This window comes from Engraulis encrasicolus, chromosome 24 (genome assembly GCF_034702125.1).
Source record: "Engraulis encrasicolus isolate BLACKSEA-1 chromosome 24, IST_EnEncr_1.0, whole genome shotgun sequence".
In the NCBI taxonomy this organism is placed as follows: Eukaryota; Metazoa; Chordata; class Actinopteri; order Clupeiformes; family Engraulidae; genus Engraulis; species Engraulis encrasicolus.
In genome coordinates this window covers 32,092,766-32,115,563 of record NC_085880.1, presented here as the reverse complement: position 1 = coordinate 32,115,563, position 22,798 = coordinate 32,092,766, and the positions used below count along the sequence as shown (strand labels likewise).

The 22,798-nt window shown below is 44.1% G+C and overlaps 1 protein-coding gene across 1 annotated transcript in view; it reads left to right on the top strand.

The window, feature by feature from the left end:
- Positions 1-22,798, top strand: part of bmpr1aa (bone morphogenetic protein receptor, type IAa) — an 81,940-nt gene that overhangs the window by 19,887 nt on the left and 39,255 nt on the right. Inside the window, exon 2 of the mRNA XM_063191074.1 lies at positions 6,152-6,329. The gene's annotated coding sequence lies outside the window, so the exon portion shown is untranslated. The remainder of the gene's footprint in view (positions 1-6,151; positions 6,330-22,798) is intronic.

Below are 22,798 nucleotides of genomic sequence, written 5' to 3'. Positions count from 1 at the left end.
ATTTCTGTGATCGGCAATGATCGGTGATCGGCAGATAAAGATTTTTGGTGATCGGTATCGGTGATCGGGCCAAAAAATGGTGATCGGAGCACCTCTACTTCCTAAGTGAGCTTTATCTCATTGCACTGTGCATAATGGCAATACAGGGTTTTGTATCTATTTTGTCTGAAGGATGTGGATCATTAAAAGTCTTAACTGAGAGACAATATTTTTAAGGCCTTTAAAAGCATTAAATGTAGCTATTTTACAAGGTCTGGAATTACATTTCACATAGCTAGTGTTAATTTTTGGGCACAATGAAAAGAAAGTTGTCGGTAGGCCTACAGCAGGGGTGGGGAACCTTTTTCATCCGAAAAGCCACTTCAAATTCATCCGAGGGCCGTAAAAGTCCTCCGAGGGCCGTACTATGAACACAAACCAGGTTTTCCCCTCTGCACTTATATTGAAGCACTTATACTTATACTTATATTTCCCCCTGCCTATATTTAAGGCAGCCACCTTTTAAACAGACCCCACCCTCTCAAGGTCCCCTGAATATAACTTAATTGTATTGCAAATTCTAAAATTCCTTTACAAAATATGTCATATTTCATGTGAAGCTGCATAACATTAAAATTATATCGGGGGCCGGATAAAACGGCCTCAAGGGCTGCAAACGGCCCTCGAGACATAGGTTCCACACCCCTGGCCTACAGTTTTGTGTTCAGGCTGATGACACAAAACTGCCTCCTGCACCTGTGAAACATCTGGCTGGAGGAGAGAGCACCCTCACCAACTGCCAGCTTTCAAAAATTTGAATTTGAATTTTAGCACTCTGATGTTAGAATCCTGCACTATACTTGCCAGCATTATGAACGGCCATAAAACCAGAAGCCCCGAAGGTCGTGAGCTTTGTACTGTGAGCCGTTCGCTTTCTAACACCGGGAAGTGTTCTGTGCCCATTGTTTACAAACATTCTGACTGTTAGAAAGATCACACATATGACTCCAATCTGTATGCAGGACATGTGCCAATTCTTTTTAGTTTTTTACAACGATAAGCTTAAGACCTAGAAACTGTTATTGATTCTGCAGTCTGCCTTAGAGCACCATACTAACTGCTATACAGACAATCACAACAGGTGCTGCCAATTAAGGGTTCCGTCTCAACTATCACTTTCTCTCAACATTCTATTCTTAACGAGCAGCTGCACTACAGTTCTAGAAGTCTATTGTTCAGCTCTTCAATGCAATCTGATATTGTCTTGCTGGAATGCTTTTGGCAGGTAGCTGCTTGGCCCAATGGTGAAGGTGCTGGATTAGAGATATGGAGGTTGGGAGTTCGAATCCCACTCGGACCCATGTTGATTTTCAAAATTATATCATATGCAGTGTTCCTTTGCCAACTTCAAATACCATGTATGTCGCAGAAGAGACAAAAGCGATTCGGGCAACTAGAGGCGATGCCTTTAAAGAGCATCAAAGGTGCAGCATGTAGGATGGTGGCAAAAGTAGGTATTGCAACTATGCTGCTCATAGCAATTGGAGAATACATGGGGAAGATCCACCTTTTCATGAATAAAAGCATGAATTCTGGAAATGAACTACTAAAAATATTAAGCTTACACATTGTGCTTTTAAATTTGGTGATAAAATATGCAGATAATTCAGTGCAGGAGAAAATCACGTCAATCGGTCTCCTTTTCCTGACATGGGTCTCTCAACAGTAGAGAAGATACTTTCTGGGCCTGACAAGTGCATTATCCAGAGCTCAAATGTCAAAACAGTCTCAGAATGAATTGATTTGCACAGGGGCCAAGCTTGTGTGCATTCCATCTCATCTCTACTTTGCAAATTTCACAACCCAAGTTATAGCTTAGCTTTTCACGAAGATAACACAAAAATCTATGTCAAGTGAATAATAGCTCTACCTTTCAAAGCACACATGGAATGCCAAGTTGTGGTAGTTAGGGTCAGAAAGAAAATTGTGATGTAAATAATGGGCTAGGGCTGGGCATTGAATTGAAACATGAACTGGTTGAACTTGCAATCACAACCTTAATCGACATCTACTTTGAACAGTGTGTGCGTGCGTGCGTGCGTGCGTGCGTGCGTGCGTGCGTGCGTGCGTGCGTGTGTGCGTGTGTGTGTGTGTGTGTGTGTTCAGTCAAATCAATTAAGAGGAATTTAATAAACTTGTAACTGTAAAGAAATCAAATGATATGGAAAGACATTTTAGAAGTTTTTTGTCATTTCTATTGGCCAGCCCTAGATAAACATTGATTAAGCTTACCGGCAGAACTGTACTGTCCTACAAAGCTAAAGTGCAGTAGCTACATATTTCGTCAAAATTAAGTTTAGACTGAAAATGGTCTTCGTTATACCTCATTTTTTTTGTGACAACGCCTTATGGTCCAAATGTGTCTCGTTTTAGAGATATTGCTATGTCAAATTTGATGTAACTACAAGATCTAGCCTAATACTGAAGACTTTGAAGGTTTTTTTTAATCAGTTTCAAGTTGGTGTTACTGCACTGTACACTGTCTGCCTAACAGGGGTCCTGAGTAGTGTAGTGCTGTCTTGTCTGCTCTGCCTCTCAGGCTGGAGACTGGTGATGCTGCCGAACACAGCCCAGTTCATGCTGTTCCACTTAAGAGTGTGCGTGTGTGCGCGTGTGTGCGCGTGTGTGTGTGTGTGTGTGTGTGTGTGTGTGTGTGTGTGTGTGTGTGTGTGTGTGTGTGTGTGTGTGTGTGTGTGTGTGTGTGTGTGTGTGTGTGTGTGTGTGTGTGTGTGTGTGTTTTTGAGTGCTCTGTCAGACATTTTTTTTCTGTGAAGTTGATGATGCACAGAACATCTCTTCTACAAGCAGATGATTCTTTCAGATCATTTTTACGCTTTATATCTTCACCCAAACCTAAAACCACAACAGTCAACCTTTCATGATTATTTCAATATTGAAAATTTGGAGGCAATCATTATGTTGCAACAGTGACAACATTGTGTAATGGGGTCATTTTTGGGGTCTGTTTCTCCCTTAATATTGGTGCCAGATTCATGAACATGCAGTTCGGGGGTTCTACCTTGCCACTATAAGGCACACCAAGTTTAATTGAAATCTGTGTCAGTCAGGCCCGAAAGTGTCTGATTTCATGTGAAATGACCCAATAGCCTTTTCTGTGCGTCATTGTGGCAAGTATAATTATGTTAAAATGGTAGCACACAAAAATAGCTGATCAACCAGCGATCTCCCTCAGTGTCTTGCCTTGCTCCTCAATAAACAACCTCTGATCCAGGAATGAAGTTTTGTGATGTAAAAGCATGAGCAAAATGCAAACTACGACTGACCTGGATGAACTTTAACAAATCTCACACTACCTTTGCTTCTGTGCCTAATAATATTTAGTGCGAGATGCACACTCCCTCCTCCCCTTCAGCTGGTCATGTGTGCTTTTACTTTCTGAAAATAGAATGCAAGTAAGGAATTTCTGATTTAGATGCGTAGCTATTTGTCACTATTAGAGTACACATAAGGCCCATTGAAAATAGCAGAGAATTTCAATCGCCTTTGTCTCTATCTGATGAAATTACTGCGCACACAGAAAGCTTTCTCCAAGTTATGTGTTATCGTAACACCAGTTCTGTAGCTCTGTAGCTGTAAGACTGGGTGGCAGACATGATGGTGATCTTAAAGGGACAGTTTGGTCAATTTCAACATGCAGTTGTAATGCTCACACTACCCTGGACTTGTCAGTACCTGAGATTTTTTTTTCTTCTTCTTCAGCCGTTTCCGAGATCCTGGTCATTGTAATGGGGGCAGCTCTTTGTTTACATTTAAAAAAAAACATTTTTATTTATTCCCAAAAACATCCAAAAGGTTATAAAACATCAGCAGACAACTAGCAAACAGCAGTACCTTTTAGGAAAATATTTGGAGTTGGCCTATGTTTCATTTTTTAAAAATGTAAACAAACGCTGCCCCCATTAGAATTGCTCATATCTCGGAAAGGGCTGAGCCGAAAAATGTGGCATCACCAGGTACTGACAAGTCAAGGGTAGCGTGAGCAATACAACTGCATGTTGAAATTGACCAAACTGTCCCTTTAAGTGTGTGTGTGTGTGTGTGCGTGTGTGAGCGCGCACACACGTTTGTGTGTGTCTGTATTTCGGTGTGGTGTGGTGTGATGGGGAGCTTGGCAGTGGTGTCAAGCTATTTATAAATGGGTGTGAGGTGGGGATCAGTCTGAGCCGTGTGTTTAACAGCGAGAGATCTGCGGTGGTAATGCCGTTTAGACTGGGGCCCGCTGCTCTAATCCCGGCTGCTCGTCTAAGGCAAGGCAACTGGCCTCGGGGCCTGTAATGTGTGTTATGTCATGTCGCCTCTGTGTGGGGCTGATGGGAGGGTTTTGTGTGCCGTTTAGGCCCTAATTGAAGCCAATCGGGTGTCTTATAGACCTTCAGTCAGTCATGTTTGATCCCCTCTTTTTTATGGACATAATCCCCACAGTTTCATACTACTCTATTTCTTGGCACATGATTGTACACATACTGTAGTAGGCTGTTACTGTATACCACACAGTTGAGGCTCCTGCACATCTGATGCTGCTGAGGTATTTTGTTACTTTGTACAGTATTGTATAGTCATCCCATTTGTTAACTTAGTTTATAGTCAAATACACATAAAATGTAACAGTTCATTCTGAAGCACACGGTTTTTGCTGGTCGTTGTCCAGTCTTGATGTAAGGCCACATGGTAGACTGAGGAATAGGTTAAAGCCTGCACATCCAAAACATCTGACCTGGGAGCTGGGCAACCAAATGACGAGATAAAAAAAATGAAAGATGTAATGTCTGCTTCGACCAGGATTTTTCTTCTGCCACTTAACAAAAAAAAAAGAATTCTGAAGGTTTTCACCAAAAACATTCCAAAAAACTAAAAGAGGGAGCAGATTTTTTTCCCCTTTTTTTTAACCATGTGGTAGGCACAGGGACATTTGATTCCTCAGACTACGTGGAGCTGCCACTGTCACCTTTTGGTCCCAGACACCTTGTGGGAGCCAAATGACCTTTTCCACCCCACTAAAATGGGACATGTAACTCCCTCATCCCTCTTTGTTCATCCCTCTTCTTTTTATTGTTTCTCCCCTTTCTCTAGTTTGTCCCTGCTGGATGTTCTTTCTTTCACCAGGATAGAACTTTCTCACCTGGGGTGAATTTCCCAAAACCAAAGTTGCTAACTACAGTAGTTACTTTGCTGTTTTCAATGCATTTTCCCATTGGCAACTACCGAAGTTGCTAACAGGCTAACAACTTCTCTTTTGAGAAACTCACCCCTGTTTTGTAAAGACGCCTAGTGGATGTTGTTACTTAGAAGGGGCAGAGTCGCACCCCACTGTTGCCATCTCTCGCTATCTCGTTTCATCTGTGTCTTTCTTGCCACAGTCTCTCTTCCTCTCGGCTCATATCCTTTTTCCTTCTCTCTCACTATCCCTGTTTCTCTCTTTCCCTCGCTCTCTCTTTCTCTCCCTTTTCTTTTCTCTCTCTGTCTGGCTTTCTGTGTCTGTTTCTTTCCCGCTGTATTCTCAGTTGCTCGTCTCTCGCGTGTGTGTTGGTGACAATCTGTCTGGCTGTGGGAGCCAGTGGCCATCCAATCCCTTCTCCATGAGGAGTGGTGGGTCATCGGAGCACATGCTCGATCCATAACGCTGCCTGCTCACATCGCAGCCCGCTGTGTAGCGTAGTATTGAGCTGCTAATAGGTACAAGGGGGAGTGGGCTAGCATAACTTACACCTTAGCCTACTATAGTGTTGTAGAGTATAGCGTGAGGTGGTCTACAAGCAACGTCAAATCTCAGACAACACCTGTTTGGGATTGTGATTGCACGGCAAACCACTGAAAACATGTGGTGAACAGGTTTGCCAGTCTGACTGCCAAGCCACCACATCACTGGACCAATTATGACACATAGGTTTAGGCTAGCACAGAGAGCGCATGCACCCCCCACCCCCATCTGGTGGACAGAAACAATAACGCACTACGAACGTACTAACAAAAGGACGTATGCACAAATTCGGGCGATCACATAACCTCCTTGGCGGAGGTAACAAACAAACTGATGACTGTCAAAAGGAGCTTCCTGACAACACTGAAGTATTCATTTTCATCTCTGTTCCAGGCTCTTCTCCCACTCCTGTGCTGCTGAAGTACCCATGGTGCCTTGCTCAACGTGACCTGTCACTCATCACTGTCAACACAGCAACAGCAGCGCAGTGCCCCCACACATCTCAACCGGACCTCCCACGGCCAACTGAGAACTACCCATCATGCCTCAGCAACATGGATCATCCAATCAGGTGAGAGCACAGGCCACGGTCAGATATTCAATGGTAGTGTAACTACCACTATTCAATGGTAGTGTGGCAACCGGGTGATAAGCGGCATAACGGCCTTCGAGGTGTCCCAATATCAAGGGAAAATGGACTTGGCGAAGCGAACTGTTAGAATTCTCCGCCTCGTCCATTATTTCCCTTGATATCGGGACACCTCGTCGGCCGTTATTCCTTACACATTACATGGGCTACAGGCATTAATTCACACATACCAAACACAAAGTGCATTTGGCACAGTTGGTTACAGACCCATCAGAGTGTTCATGTTCTATGCGAGACCATTTCCATTATGAGTTATCGTGTGGCTGTTCTCAAGGGCAATATACTGAAGAAAGAAACACACAAGACACTGGCCCAAATAGGAGTCTGGCTCCAAACCTGAGCCCTGGGATTTCCCTGAGCCCTGTCTTGTGTATATGATGGAATAAACTGTATATGAATTCAGCAGAAATAAGTGGAAGGGAGAGCGAGGAGGGTTGCTAACACTCTGCTGTCCTGTGGTGGAACACCATTTATATTTGAACTGAGCTCCGCATGAAACGCTTGCCAGTACTGGTGCTGGTTTTCCAATGACCTACCACAGATTGAAGAACTGACTTGGCACCTTGTTGGCTGAGCGAACACACCTATGCACAAACTCATGCACACTCAGTCACACTTGCGCATGCATCTTCTCTCTCTCTCTCTCTCTCTCTCTCTTTCTTTCTTTCTTTCTCTCTTTCTTTCTTTCTGTCATGCATGCACACACAGTCACGCACACACAATATGAGGTTTGTTGCACTGTGCTCTGGCGGGGAGGGGGGGGGGTTCTGTTTGTGCAAGAGAGGTGAGCATAAGCATAGTAGTGTATGAGTTTGTGTGTGTGTGTGTGTGTGTGTGTGTGTGTGTGTGTGTGTGTGTGTGTGTGTGTGTGTGTGTGTGTGTGTGTGTGTGTGTGTGTGTGTGTGTGTGTGTGTGTGTGTGTGTGTGTGTGTGTGTGTGTGTGTACCAATGAGTGCATTAGGCTGTGTAGTTAAACAGGAGGGGTAAGCTCGGCTCCTGGACTGCTCTCTGGGAAGGGCCCATGGCACCAACCTCAGCCGAGTATATTGGCCACACACACTCTCGCACACCTCGACCTCTGCTTCTCTCCCTCTCTTCTTTTCTCACTTTCTGTTCTTCTCTCTCTCTTTCTCTCTCTCCCTCTCTCTCTCTCCCTCTCTCTCTCTTTATAGCTCTCTCTCTCTAACTTCCTCCTCCCTCATATTCAACTCTCTTTCTCTCATTCTTCTTCTTCTCTCCCTCCGCATCTTGGGCTCTCCATCTGTCTCTATTTCTCTCTCTATTTCTCTCTCTCTCTCTCTCTCTCTCTCTCTCTCTCTCTCTCTCTCTCTCTCTCTCTCTCTTCCTCTCGCTCCCTCCCTCTCAACTCTCTCTCTCATTCTTCTCTTATCTCTCTCTCTCTCTCTCTCTCTCTCTCTCTCTCTCTCTCTCTCTCTCCCTTCCTTGTCAGTGTTTCCTTCATGGCCTGTCCTGCATCTGCCTGCTCATGAGTGCCAGTGTGGAAAATCTCCCTCATCAAATTACAACATATGCAGAACGCACACACACGCACACACACACGCACACTCTCACTCTGATCAGTACGTTTTATCACAGTACTCCATGCATCAGTGAAAGACTCACCAATTTCCACCCTCATGATTGTGTGTTCGTGTGTGTGCACACTTTCACAAGCATGTCCAATTGTAGACAAAAATCTTTGGCATGTTCGGGTTTTTGACATTGCTGTAGTTTCACTGTTTGTTTGGCTGTTGTGGATATTTAGCCTGTTGCTTTTGGGGGTGCCATGGCTCGGTGGGCCGGGGTGCTGTTCCATTGTCCTGAGGACCTGGCTTCGATTCCCTCCAGAGGTTGTTTACAGAACTTTCCCTGTATCTTTTTGCCACTAATGTCCTTCCTTTCACCATCTTTGACTGTTCTATCTCAATCGAGGCGAAAAATCCCAAAGAAATCAGGAGTTTCGTTGCAAAAATGTCATTGCTAAAAAATTTTTTTAACTTTTGCATTTTATTATTGGAAATGACTTCAAACATCCTATCATCTACTTATGTGTGAAGTCTTACTCTTTATATTAAAAAAAATAAAAAAAATAATAAACTAACCCCTCTTTGCAACTGCACCTGTTGTTCTGTATATCTCCTGTGCACTTTGTATTTGCTTGTGATGTTGGCTTGATTATGTCCTCTTTTGAAAGTCGCTTTGGTTATAAAGCGTCTGCCAAATGCAATGTAAAGTAAAGTAATAATAATTCTTGCCATTCAAATATTTTGAGAACATACTGCAATGCCCAATACAAAAATCAATATACATCATTCTGCAGCGAAGTTCTTCAAATACAGAAAAAGCCTGCTGCGTTATTGGAGATAAAAAAGCGTGACTCATTTGTTGTTTGCACAGTAGTCGTGGCATACTCCAGACGGTCGGTCCAGTCAGGGCCTGGCTCTGCCGGGTCGAGGCTTTTTGCATTTGAAGTTTTAATTGCTGGATTTGGGTGCTTGCACAGCTCCAAAGTGACAATCGGCTCGGTGAAGCAAAAGGCATGGCCAGCGGCTAAAGTGCGTGGCCCCGGGACGATATCAAGATCAAACTAATACCAGAGGATTGCGGAGGGGAGCTATATATAACTCGTGGAAAACCAGGCAACCGCTTGCTCACTCGAGCTCTATCCCTGCTTCAGGCCAGTGTGCTTTTTTTTTCACACAAGCTCAGTGGTGCAGCATGTACATCACATTGCTACTAAATTACATTACACCTTGTAGACGCTTTTGTCCAAAGCAGAACCAGTTGCCAAAGAGGACGTGCTGGGAAAAAAAAGGCAAGAAAATGTTCAGACAAGCACGGAGCATGCAAAGGCATAATGATGCACACAGTCTTGAAGGGTGTAAACATGCATGTTAATCACAGACAGCAACAGAGGTGGGGGAATCATGTTGACCAAAATAAGATGGAAGAAGTACAGATGTCTGTGCCCGGTGATATAAAAAGTGACTTTCACATGTAGCACACAGACGGGAGCGAAAAAAGGTGGTCAAAATGTGCATGTCATTAATATTCTCCAAGGAATGGAGTAATAATGGCAATTAATAATAACGGTACGAAGTGGAAATTACACATGGTTTTGGCGTTTGAAAAGTTGCCAAAACAAGCATTTAAGCCCAGTAGTGCCTTCCCTCCACCTACATGCCTGGTCCTGCAAATGCCCAGCAGCTGTGGTGTTTGAGGAGAGGGTAGAGCGCCAACACGGGGATAGATTGGTATTTAATTTGTGTGGGTTTTTGATGAACAACTTTGCTCCGTCTGAAAAGTCATGGGGTGTTTTTGCAGCATTTAAAATCAGTTCAGATTTTTATTTCCAGACTAAATTACCTTTTTTGTTTGTGTTTCAATGAACTTTTTTAATTAAAAGATCCATCCTCATGTATGTAATGTCTTGTTTTGCCCTGCTCTGGCGAGGCTGTATGTGTTCAGCGAGTCCCGCTTTCTCCTTGGCTTGAAGAGCTCACGTTGCACCCAAGTGTTCCACAAATTAACTTTTGTTCCTCACCCGGCGTGCTGGCTCCATCCATGCGCCCCCCTTTTAAGCCCCACCTCATCCCCTACCCCCCAATTCCACTCCACTCCACTCTACACACGCACGCACGCACGCACACATACACAGACACACACACACACACACACACACACACACCGTCCAGTCCCACTCCACTGCAGCCCCAGACACATGCTCTCATGCTGTCTTAAAGCCTCGCTCGGGCTCGCTGCGAGGAACAGAACGAATCCTGACACTGATTGATTTTGGCTCAGGGAGAGATGGAAGAGTTCGGGAGGATAAGGGGAGCACGGAGGATAAGAGGAGATAGGGTGGTGGAGGGTAGAGGAGAGATGGCAGGAGTGTGTGTGTGTGTGTGTGTGTGTGTGGCTGTGTGTGTGTGTAAGGGGGGGGGGAGAGTGAAGAAGGGTTTGGGTGGTGGTGGTGGTGGTGGTGGTGGTGGGGTGTCCTGCTAGATGGGGTGCAGTGCACTCCACAGTGTGCCTCAGTATTCTTATGCTAATCCACTCCCGGGATGAGGCGCAAAGCAGCCAAGCAAACAATGGCAGTGGAGCCAGAGAGTCTGGGCTGCAGTCTAGCAGGCCTTGAAAGGCATGTCGGGCAGGGCGCCGACACCAGAGCACAGCACAGCACAGCAGAGGAGAGCGGAGCGGAGCAGAGCCAGGCAGCCTACTGCACACACACACACACACACACACACACACACACACACACACACACACACACACACACACACACACACACACACACACACACACACACACGGAGAAGCCTGCCCTGCCTGCAAGGAAGGAGGGAGGGGGGCCCGGGAGGGAAGAGAGAGAAGGAAAGGAGAGAGGCGGGAAGAGAGGGGGAAAGGATAGCAGAACAGAGAGAGGAGCAAGAAGGGAAAAGGAAGGATTGCAGGGAGAGAAGCTTGATGGGAGGAGATGAGGGGAGAGCGGAGAGGAACGGAGAAAGGTTGCATGGAAGAAATGAAGAGAAGAGAGAAAAAGGAAGAGGTTGAGAGAGAGAGAGGTGTGGAGAGTTGGTGCAGGGATCCGAATCAAAGAAGAGAGCGAGCAGAAAAGAGGAGAGGAAAGAAATGGAGTGGAGAGGAGACAATACGTCAGACCATGCTGTGCACTGGGCACATGGGTTCAGGATGTCAGTGACTGAAGGACTTACTGAGGTCTAGAAGTTGAACGTGCCACGCCAAGTTTCACTGTGGCTCGTCCTGGTGAAACAACACATCTCAGTTAATTTTGTACATATTACTCTCTGACTCAATCTACAGAGACATGGTCCACACAGGTAGAATGTTGCCCAACTAATCAGCGAACATAAAGCATGTATTGTGAGTAAATGATGATTATGGACTGTGTGGTGCATGTGAATTGCCACACTGATGGCCAAACAAATTTCATGTGTTCCAATTAGCAGTTAGATGAAGGCCGATCTGATCTTTGTCATACCACACACCTCCAGGAACTTTTTCGGTAGAGGTGCACCGAAAATTCGGCCGCAGGAAATATTCGGCCAAAAACGCTAAAAAAGACACTTTCGGTTTTCGGCCGAAAGTCAATTGAGTGGCCGAATCGGAGACCGAATAGAAAATGAATTGAAAATGGGCATTAATTAAACTAATTTCAGTTCTACTCTAACATTTGAAGACTTCAAATACACATTTATTTTCTTTCAAAAACATGTCAAAACATTTATTGTAAACCTTAGATTTAACCAATATTTAAAAATGGTCAAAAACCTAACTTTTGATAACTTTTGACTGAATTGTAGTATTCGGTTTCGGTTTCGGAATTCGGCCAAGTGATTAATTATTAATCGGTTTCGGCCCCAAATTTTCATTTCGGTGCACCTCTATTTTTCGGTAACGCAAAGGCAGACCTTATGCCCCAAATGAATTGTAGTTGGTTTGCCAGATTGAGGTACGTATCACCCAAACTTCCTCTAAACTTGTCCTTCCCCTATATTACCGGGAACAGCCCCTCTCCCCATCTCTCCCCACCCCACTTAGGAAAATTTGCCCTGACCATTTGGCTGATAACCTCTCTCAACCCACACCCACACCCCCTCCCCCTTCAAAGACCTGAGCCAGTGGTTTTCGGGGATGACCACCCCCGCCCACCCCCCTTTGGGCAATTGCAGAGAAAAGTAACCCCTTTCTCCCTATTCCAGTGGTTCTTAACCTTTTTTTGAAGAAACACCCCCATTAGCTCATCATAAGCCCTCCCAACCGTCCTGACCTGACCTCACAATTTGCCTGTAGACACCACTCTTACTATTAAACGATGAAATAGACTAATCACACACACACACACACACACACACACACACACACACACACACACACACACACACACACACACACACACACACACACACACACACACACACCCATGTGCAACTGGGCACCCTCTCCTCCTTCTCAATGCCCCCCCCCGGGGCTCCCTAACGCCCCCCATGGGGCTGTAGAGCCCCCGTTGAGAAACACTAGTACCCTATTCCATCAGCTTCCTTCCCCCTTCTACCAGAGCCTTCGGGTGATTGCAGAGAGCAGGACCCTTTCCCCCCTTCTTCCCCTTCCCCCCTGCAAGAGCCTGAGCCGCTGATTGAAAGCAGGCCCTTCATGTGTAATGTTCCTAAACAAACTCTGAGTCACTTTCACACTAAAGGCATTCCTTGAAGGTCGAGTGCCTTTGTTCCGCCCGGTTTCTTTTTTCCCCCCGTTTGCCGTGATATGAAACTTGGCTCTCGCTGTTTATTCAGACTGCCCCACATTCGCACATTTTCCTTCACTGATTTTTCCTTTCCACTTTGTGTGTGAGTGCGTGCGCGCCTCACATGTTTGCGTTTGCTTCTTTGTGCATCTCTGTGCGTGTTTGTAAGCGTATGTATTTACAACTCAGATTCCAAAGAGTTAAGTTGTGAGCAATTGGGCCTTCTTGCAGCTTGAAAGATGTTTCATTCCTCATCTGAAGTGGGCAGCCATGGTGTAGTGGTTAAAGGAGTTGGACTGAAGATCGCAGGATCAATCCCCCACCCTTACAGTAGGGACACATAGCAGGCGAAACGAGCGAGGCGAAGAGAGGCGAAATTCAGTGTTCCATTCTGACAGCTCAACCGTCATCAGGTCGTTGCGGCGAATCAAATGGAATGGAACAGTTATGTTGTTGATTTGATTGGACCGCCGCAGGCGAATTCGCTCCTCATTTGCATCATATTAAACTTGGTTTAATAATTTCGCTTCGCTCCCGTTCGCTTGCTTTCGCCTCTCTCATAGGAATGAATGGCGAAGTTCACTTCGCTTGGCCAAATTCGAGTCTATGTGTCCCAACCGGTAGTAACCCTTTCCTCCTTCCACGGCTGAAGTGCACCTTAAGGTCAGATTAGACTTCAGCAACTGCGCACGTCAAAAGTTGCTTGGGAGTGGCCACGGACCAACTGTGCATTCATGCATCTGTGCGCGAGGTCTCGTCGCGAGCCACATTTGAAATAGCGTGACTACTACACTGCAAACACTGCGGCCATTATTAAGCAATGTTGCTTTCTAGCCCAGTTAGCTAAGTATTTTCACACAATCTGCAAAGGCAATGCACTGGTATTTTTTGACATACCCAGTCTGTTTACTGTGCAGAAAATGCAAGCATCTAAACTAGGGGTCGGGAACCTATGGCTCGCGAGCCACATGTGGCTCTTTTGGGAACTGCATGTGGCTCTCAGACAAACCTGTCATTTGTTTACTCAATAAGCCATGAATAATTTTGGTACGCCACTAAATTAAAAATGGACTCAAGGAATCAAAAAGTTAAGATAATATTCAAAATATAAAGTATGATCGCGCATTTAATCGATCCCAGGTCTGATCAGCTGAGTCAAGCACAGGCCTTCGACGAAGGCTACTGTAGGCTACAGATATGAAAAACGCGTTTTTTTATTGGACAATGCCGTGCCCACGCTGGGTAGTGTCGTGTGAGAACATTCCATCCGTAATGCTTTACCTAAAGTTCAGCTGGCTAACGGTTGTATCCAAAACAAAGAAACTGTTCACGACCGTGCCATTATGATGGCAAATCAAGTGGAGGAAACGCAAGTGAGGGATATAAATGCAGCGCTGTACTTCTCCCTCGCTTACAGGAAGAACTTTGGGCTGAATCAACTGACGTAAGTCTTTCCCAGTTTAGTGTGATTGCGAGATAACTGGTGCCACAATGCGAAGGCAAACGTAGGGTTGCCATTCGTCCCTTGAAATACAGAATCGTCCTGTAGCCCAGTGTTAATTTCGTCAGCTTTTTTTGATTTAGTCTTAGTCTTAGTCACAATGACGAAAATCAATTTTAGCCTTAGTCATATTTTAGTCATTGCCTTGCCAATTTAGTCTTAGTCTTAGTCAAAATGACGAAAATCAATTTTAGCCATAGTCAAATTTTAGTCATTGTACACTCGCCTCCAGAAGAGTTGTCGCCTATCCATCTGTTTGGAATAACAGCTAATAACCTGACTTTCAATTAATCACTTGGCTTCAGAAGTCACTCATATGAAAGCTACAACCCTTCCGAATGAAAATGTATGTACAAAAATAAATTTCATGCACCAACGAAAGATTGAACCTTTATTGAACACAGACAGGGCAGATTTTCACAAGACAAAAGTTTTGTCGCCTATCGAACATAATGTGAAAATGAGCAGATAAGTCACTTCAAGACACTTCAAATACGCAGATTGGTTGTCATACTTAATCACTGAATCACTCTCACCTCTCCAGAAAATCAACTTTGGCCTTAGGTGTATGTTTAGGGTCATTGTAATCATGGAAAGCAACACAATGAAAATCAATGGAGTTCAATGAGAGATGGTGACATATTCGCTATTCGTAGAGCAATACATGTTTAACTTCAAGATTTAATCAATCATAAAAGCCCTCAAACACCTGCAGCATGCATGCAGCTCCTCATAAGAGCTGTATCTGTACCATGTTTCACTTTATGCACCATTTCTCTTTTTTCATATTCTTCATCTCCAACACCATATAGTTTTGATGCTATCAGTTCTAAAATGGTTGACTTCAGAGTATGAGTCCCATTAGCCTTCATTTTTGTCAGAATTAGGTAGGCCTGGGCAAAAAATCGATGCGATTTTAAAATCGTGTTTGAACGTCAAATCGATTCGTTTTTTGAGAAATCACGTTATACGATTTTATTTTTTTGATCATCTGTCAGTTTATGTAGCCTATCCAAGCGCACAGCGCATTGCATTACGTTCACCACTTGGCGAGGACGTAGGCTGTCTACCTCTGTGTCTCCTCCCCCATTACATGCACAAACAAACGTGGTGAGTGAAATGGTTTGATAGAAATATAGTATAAACGGGCGAGGAATACGGGCTCCTATTCAAAAAAAAGGTGACACTACCTCCTATCGTTTTGCAAATGATGAATACCAAACAACCTACCACTTTGAGAATTGTGAATGACAGTGTTGTCATAACGTAAGTTGTACGTCTTGCAGCCGGACTACAGGCATGTTTGAATATTTGAAACGAAAACATCTCGCGGAGAAAATGCTAAACAAACTACTCTACCCCTACCACAAGAGTGGAGCAAGGTGGAAAGCAGTCACGGATGCAATTAGCCTAGAACTACCTACTACGATATGCTTCCAATTTATTCGGCAGAGAAGAGAGGTTTTCAACATATGCTTAAAGTTTTGGATGCGCTGCTTCCTCGTCTGTATAATCCTAACCAACATGTGAGTTGAAAGAATCTCTCTCCCTCCCTCTCTCGCTCACACACACACACACACACACACCCAAGCACCCGGAGCAATCGGTCTCTCGCGTGCTCTCTCTCCCCCTCTCTCTAAAGCCCTACTTGGACGGGACTAGTTAGGAGAGACTTGTGGTAAAGTAATAATAACCGCGTCTGAACGCGACATGTCAGTAAAGATTAGAGGTGCTCCGATCACCATTTTTTGGCCCGATCACCGATACCGATCACCAAAAATCTTTATCTGCCGATCACCGATCATTGCCGATCACAGAAATTATTTCCTATTTTTTTAATAGCCTATTAATTATCCTTATTGAATATTTCTGCCCATAAACCAATCAATCTTAATTTGCACATGTCGCTTTCACAATGTAGGCCTATTATTAGGCTATTACTATTATGATTATTATTATTATTGTTATTATTATTATTATTATTATTATTATTATTATTAGGCTATTATTATTATTATTATTATCTTTCAGCTCTTTCAGACTAGTGTTGGTAATATAGCCTACAAGTAAGTCTACAGTATTAATCAATTTATAAGTTATTGCATATAATTACTAAACTATTTAAGATTGAATTGAAACTGAAACATTACATCAATTTATAAGTTATTGCATATAATTACTTAACTATTTGAGATTGAATTGAAGCTCAGACACCTGGATCTCAGTCTCTCGTCTTCTGCATACGAGAAAAAAACCCTGTCGCTTTAAATGAGCAGCCTCGTGAGGAGAGCCCCTCCCCTCTCTGTCACTCACTGTCCACGGCTGCAGTGCTCCGCGACCGTTCTGCTCTCTCCCTCTCACTTCTGTCGCCGTTTGGCGTTTCAGCGACTATCAAACTAATCGACTGACTGTCAATTACAACTTTGAAAACAATAACGTTGGCATGCTTGTGCGGACAACGTGAACTTGTCGCGCGCTGACCGAGGCAACTACACAGGTTATAACGTAAAATGGCTAACGGGCGAGAAGTAGTCGCAAATTACATTGTGACTGAAACACTTGAGATTCTACATACACAAAACAAGAAAAAAAAAACTTCACTTGAAAGAACAGGGAACACGCACAACACAGCGTGTCTGCGAGGAAAGCTCTTTCTCTGTAACACTGTCATAGATTGTAGAATTCCCTGCACAGACTCATTGAGTTTCACCGTCCATTCTCCCTAGTTGCTGTTTGGTGTTGCAGCGACTACAAAACTAATGACCTGGCTGTCCATTAGGCTACAACTTTAAAAACAATACAGTTGATGATTGTTTTGGAAACGTTTAGTTGTTGCGTGCTGACAGGCTGTAACTCAAAATAGTGAACATGGCGAGACTGACACGTCATTCACAAATTACAAGCGTCATGTAAACTGCGCATGGATCGGAAAATCAGATCATTGTTGATGCAGATATGATTATAAATGGTGAAAATGAAGGAGGGAATTCCAAAAAGTTAAAGACAAGTAAAGATGCCTTATTTTGGTGCAGCAGCTGTGCAGAGCCAGCACCTAGGCTACATGCAGGCAGCGCCAGGTGTAAAGGCGAAATGGTTGCGTGAGGAATTTAATATCTCTGGATCGGTTTTTTGATCGGCATGTTTTTCCGATCACCGATCAGGCTATTTTTGGCCATTATCGGCCGAGCATGATCGGCTGCCGAGCAATCGGAGCACCTCTAGTTAAGATAGCGGCGATATCGGTAAACTTCGCCGAGAGTTTAACCACCTGTTAAGCAGTCCGGAGAAATTACCAGCGCTGATGTCTGATTAAATGCATGCAAACGCGATATCTAATCTACTCAAGCTTGCAAACGTTACCGTCTTGAAGTAAGCATTGTTTTAGGGTGTTGCTCCAAAATGTTTTCTCTGTGTTAACGCAGCAATGTTCAGATGCATCGACATGTATTTAGACGCATTACTATGGGCTCTGATGGGAAACCAGCAGGCAATTGCTAAATTTGTTCATCTGGGACAAGAGCCTCCATACATCTGCACTATAATGCATCATTAATATATTGTGGGGATGGATGGCACGTGACGACAAATCTCAACAGTCCCTGAGGGTTTACCCCTCACATTTTTGTTCTTTCTCTGAGATGTTTCAATGTAATCCCAATTGGTCATTTCTATTAGCAATGTTCTGAGATAAAATTACATTAGGCTATTTTGGCCTGGAGTTCCCAAACTTTACTATGAGCCCTCCACATACAGGTAGATTCCAGCCAAGCCCCCCTGACATGGGACATGCCACACTATTTTTTCTCTCCACCCAGTTTCACACCTTGATAAAGTTTGTGTATTCCTAAGACCAGGTACTACAGACAGCACAATACATAAATATTGTAAAGAACAAAATTATTCCACTGGTATTTAAGCCTATTTTTTTGTTTATTTTGGCTATTATAAAACTATATTTTCCCTGCCAATCTGCCACGGCCCCCCTGGCATCCTCTCACGGCCCCCCAGGCGTCCCCAGGCCCCACTTTGAAAAACCCTGCTATAGGCTACCTCATGTCCATATAAACTGGTCCAGTCCGAGTAGACTTCAATCACACACACCAGAGGCACCGCCACACAAACAGAGCCTACTTCTCTCTCTCTCTGTCTCTGTCTCTGTCTCTGTCTCTCTCTCTCTCTCTCTCTCTCTCTCTCTCACACACACACACAAACACACAACCACGTAGGGGCCTAGAGAGCTCAAGTTTTTTTTTTTTTTTTTTTTTGGGGGGGGGGGATTGAATCGAATCGTGAATCGTGAATCGAGTTTGTTAATGAAAAAATCTAGATTTTTTTTTCAGGGTGAATCGCCCAGCCCTAGAATTAGGCCTGACATACTCTTGGCTGGCTTTTTTGAGACAGGACAGTGGGAGAGACTTCTTTGGTGTTAAAGGTGAATAATTTGGAAAAAATACATGGTGCCTAAAGTCAAACATGGGAGGGATACAGCTCTCATGTGGAGCTGCATGCATGCTGCTGGTGTGTGAGGGCTTTTATCATTGATTACATCATTAAGTTAAAAATGTATTGCTCTACGAATAGCAAATATGTCACCATCTCTCATTGAACTCCATTGATTTTCATTGTGTTGCTTTCCATGATTACAATTACCCTAAACATACACCTAAGGCCGAAGTTGATTTTCTGGAGAGGTGTGAGTGAATCAGTGATAAAGTATGACACCAGATCTGCGTATTTGAAGTATTTTGAAGTATTTTGAAGTGACTTATCTGCTCATTTTCACATTATGTTCGATAGGCGACAAAACTTTTGTCTTGTTAAAATCTGCCCTGTCTGTTCATTAAAGGGTCAATCTTTCTTTGGAGCATGACATTTATTTTTGTACATACATTTTCATTCGAGAGGTTGTAGCTTTCATATGAGTGACTTCTGAAGCCAAGTGATTAATTGAAAGTCAGGTTATTAGCTGTTATTCCAAACAGATGGGTAGGCGACAACTCTTTTGGAGGCGAGTGTAGTCAACATTTCAAATTTTAGTCAACATTTCAAATTTTAGTCATTTTAGTCAATATTGTGGTGTAAAATAAATAACCTACAATGGCTATTGTTATTTCACAAAGTATTACTAATATAGCCTATTGCAGCAAATATTCACCTTGTTACTTTGTCATTTTCCACGAAAGCCCAAATCATTTCAACATCATAGAGCAAAAGAGCATCACACACACACACACACACACACACACACACACACACATCCAGGTGCAGGCTGCTCTCTCTCTCTCTCTCTCTCTCTCTCTCTCTCTCTCTCTCTCTCTCTCTCTCTCTTGTGCATTAGAAGCTGCTGCATATTATATTTGATTTTGAGTTTGATCACGGAGGAAGCTACATGCTCTTCTTCACCTGACCGCGTGACTTAAAGCCTGCAGATTGCCGGCAGTGGGAAGACCAGACATCCCAAGTCTGCATGAAGTTCAAGAAGTCTCCCTGATAGTGGCTTCCCGATGACCACGAGTCAGATAAAATACTGCTGATGTTAGACTATGCAAGTTAGCGGTTTTTGTTTTCAATTGGCAATGCGAGCAGAGAACGATAATGACTCGTGCGGCATGTGTGGAATAGGCTTAAATAGATTGCGCGAGCACACTTCGTATGCCCTGCAAAAGTCCCAGGAAAAATAGTTAGGCAGGGGTATGCAGACTGGACGATAGAAAGGACACGCACATACAAATATTTAAACACTAATGCTGTTTTGTTTGTCGGGGGTGTCGAGGCTCGATAAGCATGACCTGAAAAGAGTTTTTGGAACTTAGGAAGACGCTGAAGACGCATGGAAATGCTGTCGACTTCCTTGGGTCTTTTAGCGTTGCTCTCGACGAGAACAAGTTTCAAATCTCAACAGTTTAAAACTCCTTAGCGATCGCCCATCCATTGATTCTTTTCAAAACTAGGCTACAGTCAGTAGCCGTGCCTCTGTTACTTTAGACAGGCCAACTTTCCCCCTGCTGGCGCGCGCTCCAGCGGTGACTGATTTAAATAAATTCACAAATCCGACCGTCATGATTTGCTTGCGAACTGCCTACTCATATGGTTAAACAACAAATATAGCAAACCTTACAAAAAAAGAACAGACAACGAACGCCGGGCTAAGACAGCCTAAGTGAAAAGGAGAATAGTGGAAGCTCGAGGAGGTTTAGAATGACAGTATCAGAGGAGGATTGGCGCGACTGTCATTACCTACTGCAGAAACACATGTCTTCGTCATGGACAAGAGGGTTGTTGAACATGTTTCAAAATAAACACTTCCCTCAACGTCAGCTATTTTTTCTCTTTCTCTGGGAATGTTTTAGGACCTAAACTCAACTTAAATGGACTCACTGAACTACTAGGCTACAGATCTACTGACTGAGCCGCGCCATGCACTGGTTGCCAGCAGATACAAGCGAGGCAACACAGCGCTAGCGCGCAATCACCTATGAAGTTCAAGACACTTAGGCCTATATAACAATTACAGATTACAAATTAATTATAAATAATTATATATTTTTAATGTCCATTCGTCCATGGCTTGTAAATTTCGTCTCGTCTTAGTCTTCTTGACGAAAATATTTTTTTATTTTCGTCATATTTTGATTTGCTTGAGGCAATTTTTAGTGCGTCATCGTCTCGTCATCGTCAAGGGAAAAAGGGGCGTTGACGAAATATTTTCGTCATCGTCGTGGTTGACGAAATTAACACTGCTGTAGCCTATTTGGCGGTTAAATCATGCGTTCTGTATTGGGGACGCATGTCGGTAAGGGACGCGATTTGTACCGTATTTTCGTGAATTACTAAAAATAGACATGTCAGCCACATATCAACTGTAAAATGTTAACTATTGTCAGCGCGACCAAGATGAGCATCTTCTCTTGAAGTTCTCTCTCCCTCCCTCCTCCTGCACCTTCCCTGTGTCTGTCTGATGGCTAGAATAGAAGCACCCCTGCCATTCTCCTTGGTATCTCTGATGCATAAAAGATAGAAACTTACGGTATTGCATGCGCGTGGCTTCTTAAATGCACATCAGCACATCCACAACTAGTTTTAGTTCTTCTTTCGTTAGCTCTCTCCCTTCTTATCCCCAATGCAAGCGTTAAGCTTACTTGTATTCCCTTCTCTGCCTGACAATTAGCATTAGAAATAATGGCGAAAATGGTATGGCTCTCACAAAAAAATACATATTTTTAAAATGGACGTTTATGGCTCTCCACCAAAAAGGTTCCCAACCCCTGATCTAAATAGTTGACTCTGCCGATGTGTGTTTACATTCGGTGGAGGAACAGGCTACGGTAGTAACAGCAGGCATTGTGCCACGACTAGTGGTCAACTGATGCATTGTTTGTTACTTAGCTTGTAGCTTCGTGTATTTCCACACATTTACACACAGGGCATTAATATAAACAGAATCAGCATTGCTCTCGCAAACCACCAGCATTGCGCTGCCGCAAGAACAAGGAAGTAGCGAGACGACCAATCATAGCACCTTTTTGTCTGCGTTACCCGCGTCCGTCTGACGGATAGTTTTTTTTTTTTTCGAAGCGCTCGACGACGGCCGCAGAGCCTCAGCGCGGGGGGTGTGGACTCGCACAGACACAAGAAGGACGGACGCAGAGTCTCTGCGTCCGAAGAATAAATCTAGCTTTACCCTTCACTGTTCCAGGGACTGCTACCCAGGGGTGTAGTGGGCGCGGTACGCGGGGGTACGCAGTCCACCCACCTCTCCTGAAGTGAGATTTAAAAAAAAAATCTTCTGCCCATGTTTGAATACAAATAGGAATGAGCGGTATTGCAGGTGATTCACTAAACAGATGAAAACGGAGTAGATTAAGGACAGTTGGGTGGTTTGACATGATAAATTGCCTAATTATTTAATGACTTTAAAAATCGCGTACCCCCACTTTAAAAATCCCCACTACACCACTGCTACTACCAATACCCTGTGATATCTGTACGTTGGTTTTGATGATGTAATAAAGAGCTTCGTCATTTGTCTGTTTGGTGTAACAGGGAACACATAGTAACTAACTTCTCCATACTTAAGTCCTTCCCACTTGACAAAGGATTTGGAAGGTGTCAATAAAAGCTAGCTAGACGCCATTAGATTAAAACATAACTCGCACAAACCTCACATGCACGTGACGCGCGCGCGCACACACAAAACTCCCAACTGACTCTGAAAAGGCTTCAATTGCTCTGTAAGGCAAGGGCAGGGGTGGCCTGGTCTGGACTAGACTGGGGGGCACTGGGAGACTCTGGGAGTTTTTGTCCACAGAGCAGTACATAGAGTAGGGCTAACGTAGCCAACCACCCATCCCCCAGCAGACATCTCAAGCAACTCATGGAGACTCATTGAGTAGGCGCACTGGTGTGTGGTATTATAGGGGACGCATGGTATAGTTACACACACACACACACACACACTCTAAGCATGCTCTCAGAGGTTGCCCTGTGTCTTCGCATGGGTAAGAGGGGTGGCGTCAGGCTGGGCTAGGTTGGAGGTTGGAGGGGAGGGGGGTGACTGGTAGCAAGCTTGAGTGGCTTGCTCTAAAGGTAAGTAGACCATACAGGTGCGCCACAGTTCCATCAG